This window comes from Eutrema salsugineum, unplaced genomic scaffold (assembly GCF_000478725.1).
Source record: "Eutrema salsugineum unplaced genomic scaffold, Eutsalg1_0 scaffold_3, whole genome shotgun sequence".
NCBI lineage: Eukaryota > Viridiplantae > Streptophyta > Magnoliopsida > Brassicales > Brassicaceae > Eutrema > Eutrema salsugineum.
The window spans coordinates 16,074,370-16,080,576 of NW_006256756.1; the positions used below are offsets into that span (position 1 = coordinate 16,074,370).

At 42.7% G+C, this 6,207-nt stretch overlaps 1 non-coding gene across 1 annotated transcript; it reads right to left on the reverse strand.

The window, feature by feature from the left end:
• Positions 1–2,228: 2,228 nt before the first annotated feature.
• On the reverse strand, positions 2,229–2,335 carry LOC112085651. Its single transcript, XR_002898951.1, has one exon. It is a non-coding gene; the product is annotated as a small nucleolar RNA R71 (small nucleolar RNA).
• Between the last annotated feature and the right edge of the window lie 3,872 nt (positions 2,336–6,207).

The following is a 6,207-nucleotide window of genomic DNA, read 5'->3' on the forward strand; positions in this document are numbered from 1 at the left end:
CCTAGATAGGCATGCGGCTAGGGCTGAAGGATTTAAGGTGCACAAGACTGTTTCTATAGCTGTGCGACTTGGGCCTGCAACTTGGGAAGCCCCTGACCATGTCGCACACTTGAGACATGACACATTTGAAGCCGGGTCAGTACCCAGTTTGTCTTGGTTTGACCCAGTCCGCAAGAGACACTATATATGCTTTTTAGGGTTTTTCCAAGACTTAAGCTTTGGCAGAGCCAGAAAATTTCTTCATTGGGGGCAAATAGAAGTATACATGACTTTATAAGTGGGGGCATTAAGATTAATCTTTATTAAATTACACCAGTTTTTTAAATTTCGCTGGGGGCGAATGACCCCAACTCATAACATGTGCCTCCGCCACTAGCTTTATTCTCTCTTGTTTTCTTTGCCTCTATAGTGTAAAAACGAGTTTGATCAAGAGATATCTAGCAGATTTAAGCATCTTAAAGCTGTTTCTTATCATTTCTTCATCTCATCTTAACTTCTAATCTTGATCAACATCACCTCTTGCAAAGGAAATGGTGTGTCCATCATGATTAGTGAGTAGTCTCTCTTTAAGCATCTAGGTGTGTAGATTTAGGGTGCTTAGATGTAGATTAATGATTGTTTAGGCTTAGATTCTCTTCTCTTTTCCCTAGTTAGCTGATCCTAATGCTAGATCCTTGCATATCACTTGGATCTAGAATCTGAGTTTTTCATGCACCAAAAGTGTTTGATGAAATGCCTGAATGAAAGCTAACTAAGGGTTTATGCATTAATGCCATGATGATGTTTGTTAGTTGCATAAATGACATATTAGAGTTGATTCTTAATGCTTACTAGTTCATATTTAACAAATGGGAATTTGGTTTGAAAATGGATTAGTATAGAGATTGATACCTTCATGAGAGGATTAGTCTAGCTTTAAACTCTAAGTTGATTGGATAAGAGATCATGTGATTGCTTGCTATGTCTTTCTGTATAAGATTCAGTCTTTCTTTGTTAAAGATTGTTTGGTCACTAATTAGGCTTGGAACATTATGCTTGTTAATTGCTTGGTTATCTCTAATGGTAGTTAGACTTGGTTAAGTGATTTGCAAAGAGATTTTTGTCATGAGAGTGGATTAATCTGATTAAGAAGCCTAGACTAAAGAGTAGCAAGTGCTGCATTGTTCTTTAGCATCATTAGTTTGCATTGAAAGCACCCTAATCAATGATCACACCTAGTGGCTTATCTTCCATCATTTGGTTAAGCACCATCATCATGTTTTGTTGCCTTGTTTAGTTCATTAATTATTGCTTTTCTTGTTTCTTGTTTTATGCTTTCTTGTTACTTTGTTCACACCAAAACTCATCTTTGATCACTTGACTTAAGAGTTTATCACATAAACTAGTGTTTGGCAACCACACTTATGAATTCATACCCTTTATTCTGCAACAACTAAGGGATTGATAACCCTTATTAAGGCCTTGAAAACCTTAGTTATCAATTGGCGCCGTTGCCATATTGTGTGGGTATTGTTAGCATTAGTTTCTGATATAGTTTTTGAGATCAAGTTTTTTTTTGTTTTACTGATCACCTTCCAAGTTCTGTCTTTGTTTTCAGGTTTATGATCACAAGAAGGCAAGCAAGAAGACAAAGAGAAAGAGCAGTTCACTTGGAAAGGTTAGGAATGATGGATCAGCAAGTTGGGAATGAGCATCAGGCTCAAGAAGCAGATCACGGTCAAAGAGCTGGTAATGGGATTGGAATTCAAGTTCAACAGGCTCAGGTCCATCAGGGACATGCTCAGGGTAACCAGAACCAAGACTGACCTCAAGTTAACCAGCCACAACCCTTCCCCAACCTACCCATACGTCATCAGCCACCACCAGCCTTTGTTGGTGAGAATGACCGAGCTTATGCACACCAGTATGGAGCAGGAATCCGGCCACCTCCTGTGCAGAACAACAACTTTGAAGTAAAAGCTTCTTTGATCAGTATGGTGCAGAATCAGAAGTTCCATGGCTTACCTATAGAGGATCCCTTGGAGCACCTAGATCAGTTTGACAGAGTTTGTGATCTCACAAAGATCAATGGGGTATCTGAAGACAGGTTCAAACTGAGATTGTTTCCATTCAGCTTAGGAGATAAGGCACATCAGTGGTAAAAGAATCTCCCAAGACGATCCATCCAAACATGGGAGCAGTGCAAGCTTGCCTTTCTATCCAAGTTCTTTTCAAGCTCAAGGACTGCCAAACTAAGAAACCAGATTTCAGGTTTCACTCAGCAGTCTAATGAAACTTTTGGAGAAGCTTTGGACAGGTTTAGAAGCTACACAAATCAGTGTCCACATCATGGCTTTTCAAAAGCCTCTCTCCTTAGCAGTTTGTATAGAGGAGTTGTCCCCAAGATCAGGAATCAGTTCGACACAGCATCAAATGGGAATTTCTTGGCAAAAGAAATCAATGCAGCTATGGAACTTGTTGAGAACTTAGCCATGAGCCAAGAAACCTATGGGGAAGATTATGATAGAAGCTATAGAGGAGAGGATTCTGGTAGAAACCAAGGGCTGGAAGAGAAGATCAAAGCGCTGAATATCAAGCTTGACAAAGCCCTAGCTGCAACTCAAAAGCCTTGAAACTATGTGAGTGAGGAGAAGGGATGTTTCACTAATATCATTGAAGAGGGTCTTAATCAAGAGGACCTTCACTTCATTTGGAATCAAAAAAAGTTTAATGGTTACAACAACTTTAACAAACACCAGAACTTGTCCTATAGGAGCAACAATGTGGCCAATCCCCAAGACCAAGTATACCCCCCTCAAGGCTTTGTTCAACAGAATCAGTACCAAGGTAACTCCCAAAGTCAACAGGGTTTTCAGCAACCAGCGGTTCAGAATCAAGGGAACAGCTTCACATATCAAGTCAGCCTACAGCCAAAGGCTCCTCCTCCTGGCTTTGGCCCACCACCTGTTCAACAAAGGCCTGATTTCAATGTTGTTCTCCAACAGCTCTTAATAGGACAACAAAAGATGGTATCCGACCTGGAGACACTAGGAGCTGAAATAAAGGCTATTAAAAAGAACAAGGGCATCTGCACTTCTGAACCACAAGTCTCTCTTCCTGGTAAAGCTCTTCAAAACTCAAAAGATTACTGCAATGATGACCATTCAGCTGCTGTGCAAGAAATAGAAGACCTTCTCTATGGTCAAGTCTCTAGTCAACCTGCACAAACTCATATGGATGAGAATGCCATTATAGAGGATTTCATGGGCTTCTTACATGAACTCAATGAGGACATTGAGAATGAAAGTGTGGGGGCAGCCAGTTCAGTTTTTTCTGTTCAGCAAGGGAATGCTTCAAGGTCTATTGCAACAACAGAGATGCCAACTGGTCAAGCAAAGCCAACAGATAGTGCCTCCACCTCTGAATCAACTCAGATGAAGCCCACCTCCCTTCCAAAGCTAGGTAACCCAAGGAAGTTCACCATATCTTGCACTCTTGGCAACTTTAAAGTGGAGAATGCTTTGTGTGATTCAGGCTCAAGTGTTAGTATAATGTCTAAGGACATGATGGAGAAGCTAAAGGTCAAGTCTATAACGTCCTACCCTTCTTCTATCACCTTTGGAGATTCCTACTCCAAGAAACCATATGGGTTTTTGGAAAACTATCCACTACAGGTGGGTGAATGTATAATCCCCACTGATTTTGAAATCATGAAGATGAAGAAGACAAAGGAGCTCCCCCTCTTGCTTGGAACTTCATTTCTCAACACCACTAGTGCAATGATTGACTTTGATACTCAAAAATTGGTGCTTTCAAAGGTGGATAAGGATGTCTCTTACCCTGTTACACCTCCTTTGGCTGAATTTTGTGGATCAGTTGTTCAAGAGATAGAACCCCGTAAGGTACTTGAGAGGAAGTATGTGGGAACTGCTGGAATTCTTGGTGGATCCCAATCTCTTTCAGCTTTGGAAAAGGAGAAAGACCCTCACCCCAATGGTTACAAGTATGAGAATGGAGGGCCATTGATTAGAGAAGAAGACATCTTGCTCTCATGGTCTCCTACACTTGCTGATCTAAAGATGATGAACACCATGAGTGATTGCCCAGCATCCAAAGACAAGAGCATTGAATCTGACCCTTCTTCTCAAGATTTTACTCTGACTCCTTGGGCTGATGATGATGGATTTCTGAAGTATAAGCTGGATTGCAATGGGAAATCAGGACTTTTTGCTGAGGTCAAGGCAGGTCTCACAAAGGCAATACTTGATAAGGACCCAGATGGTATTCAGAAGCTGGTGAACAAAGGCCTCAAGATGGGACATCAAGGACAAGGTTCTAATGGTTATCAAGGGAAGCCAACCTCAGCTTTAATGCTCAAGACCATTGAAATGCTAAAGAGCATCAGTGCTCCTCCTCACCCCAACTAAGAACAGGTTTTGGAAAGTCAAACTTAGAGACTTTAAACAAAGTGTTCTTGGGAGACACCCCAAGCTTATCCTTGTACATAGTTCTTTTAATCTTTTCTTTTCTTTCTTTTTATGTTTTAGGATCTTTTGATGGTTTTGTGAGGTGTTCTCAGGTCCCAGGTAACTTTTGGAGGCTATGGCTCAAGAATAAAATGAAATGAAGCTTGTGAGAAGGCTGAGAAAGGGAGTTCAGGCCAAGCAAAACCCATCTCCAGTGATGTCACTCTTCTTGTGAGCCGTTGAACTTCTCGCTTCATTCTTGGAGAGAGCATCTCGATTATCGCCTTTATCTGCTTGGGGTTTGCTTCAATGCCTCGGTGTGTTACCAAATAGCCAAGGAATTCCCCCGAAGTAACCGCAAATCGACACTTTGCCGGGTTTAGCTGCATATTGTGCTTGTTCAGGTGCTTTAAACATACCCGTAGGTGCGCGATGTGGTCTTTTTCTTCGAGCGATTTGACCAGCATATCGTCGATGTACACCTCCATAATTTTTCCGAGCTGATCTGCGAACATCTTATTGACGATATGTTGCCCCAGCATTTTTGAGTCCGAACGGCATGACTTTATAACAATATATTCTGCGGTCAGTTATGAACGCCATTTTTTCTCTGTCATCAGGATGCATCAGAATTTGGTTGTAACCTGAGAACACGTCCATGAATGTCAACAACCTTTTTCCTGCCGTAGCTTCGACGAGCCGGTCAATATGCGGTCGAGGGAAACTGTCTTTTGGGCACGCCTTGTTGAGGTCTGTGAAGTCTGCGCAGACTCACCACTTGCCATTTTTCTTCTTCACTACCACCGGGTTTGCGATCCAGTCCAGATATTTTGCCTCAGCAATCGATATTACTTTGACCAATCTTTCCACTTCGTTGTTAATAGCTTTAGCTCGCTCAGGGCCATTCTTGCTTTTTTTCTGCTTGATTGGTTTGAAGGTCGGGTCTATGTTTAGCTAGTGACCGGTCACGTCGATGCTTATGCCCGACATATCCTCCGCACTCCAACACAAAGTGTTGATATTCTCCTTGAGGAAGGAGAAGAGTTCGTTCTTCAGAGGTTCTTCCAGCTTGGCGCCGATCTCGACGCGCCTCTCTGGATGCGCTTTGTCTATGCACACCGAGTCCACCACATCACATACTGGCTCGGTGCGTGTCTCACGGCTATCCCCTATCTGTAATTTCTATAAGAGTTTGGACACCTCATTCGCGGGCTCTTGATCCGTCTTAAGCTTCTTGTGATCCACATATGCGCGTGCGTCGGTGACAGGATTCCTCAATTTGTGCTCCGTCAGGAAACAAATTCACGAATCTTTCTGATTTCCCCAAATCGTCTTGATGTCTGTTGGAGTCAGGAACTTGATGCAGAGGTGATAGGTTGAAGGGATTTCTCTCATTGCGTGTATCCATGGAGTTCCCATGATCATGTTGTAGATCGCTGGGTGGTCGGTGAGTGAGAACTCGACAATCTTAGTGACTCCACCAGCCACCACGGGGAGCCTGATTGTGCCCATAGTCATCGTTGTTTCTCCTGAAAATCCGGTTGGAGGCTTAGGGACAGCCGTCATCTCGGAGAGGTAGATTCCCATCCTTCCGAGTGTCTCTCTAAAGATAACATCTACCGAGCTCCCCGTGTCAATGATTACTCTTGCTACGTCATGATCTGTAATCGTCAGTTCGATCACCATTGGATCGGTGTGTGGCCTATCTATCCCTGCCATTTCTTCCTCGGCAGAAGAGATCACCGTGTTCGGGAGATCGGTT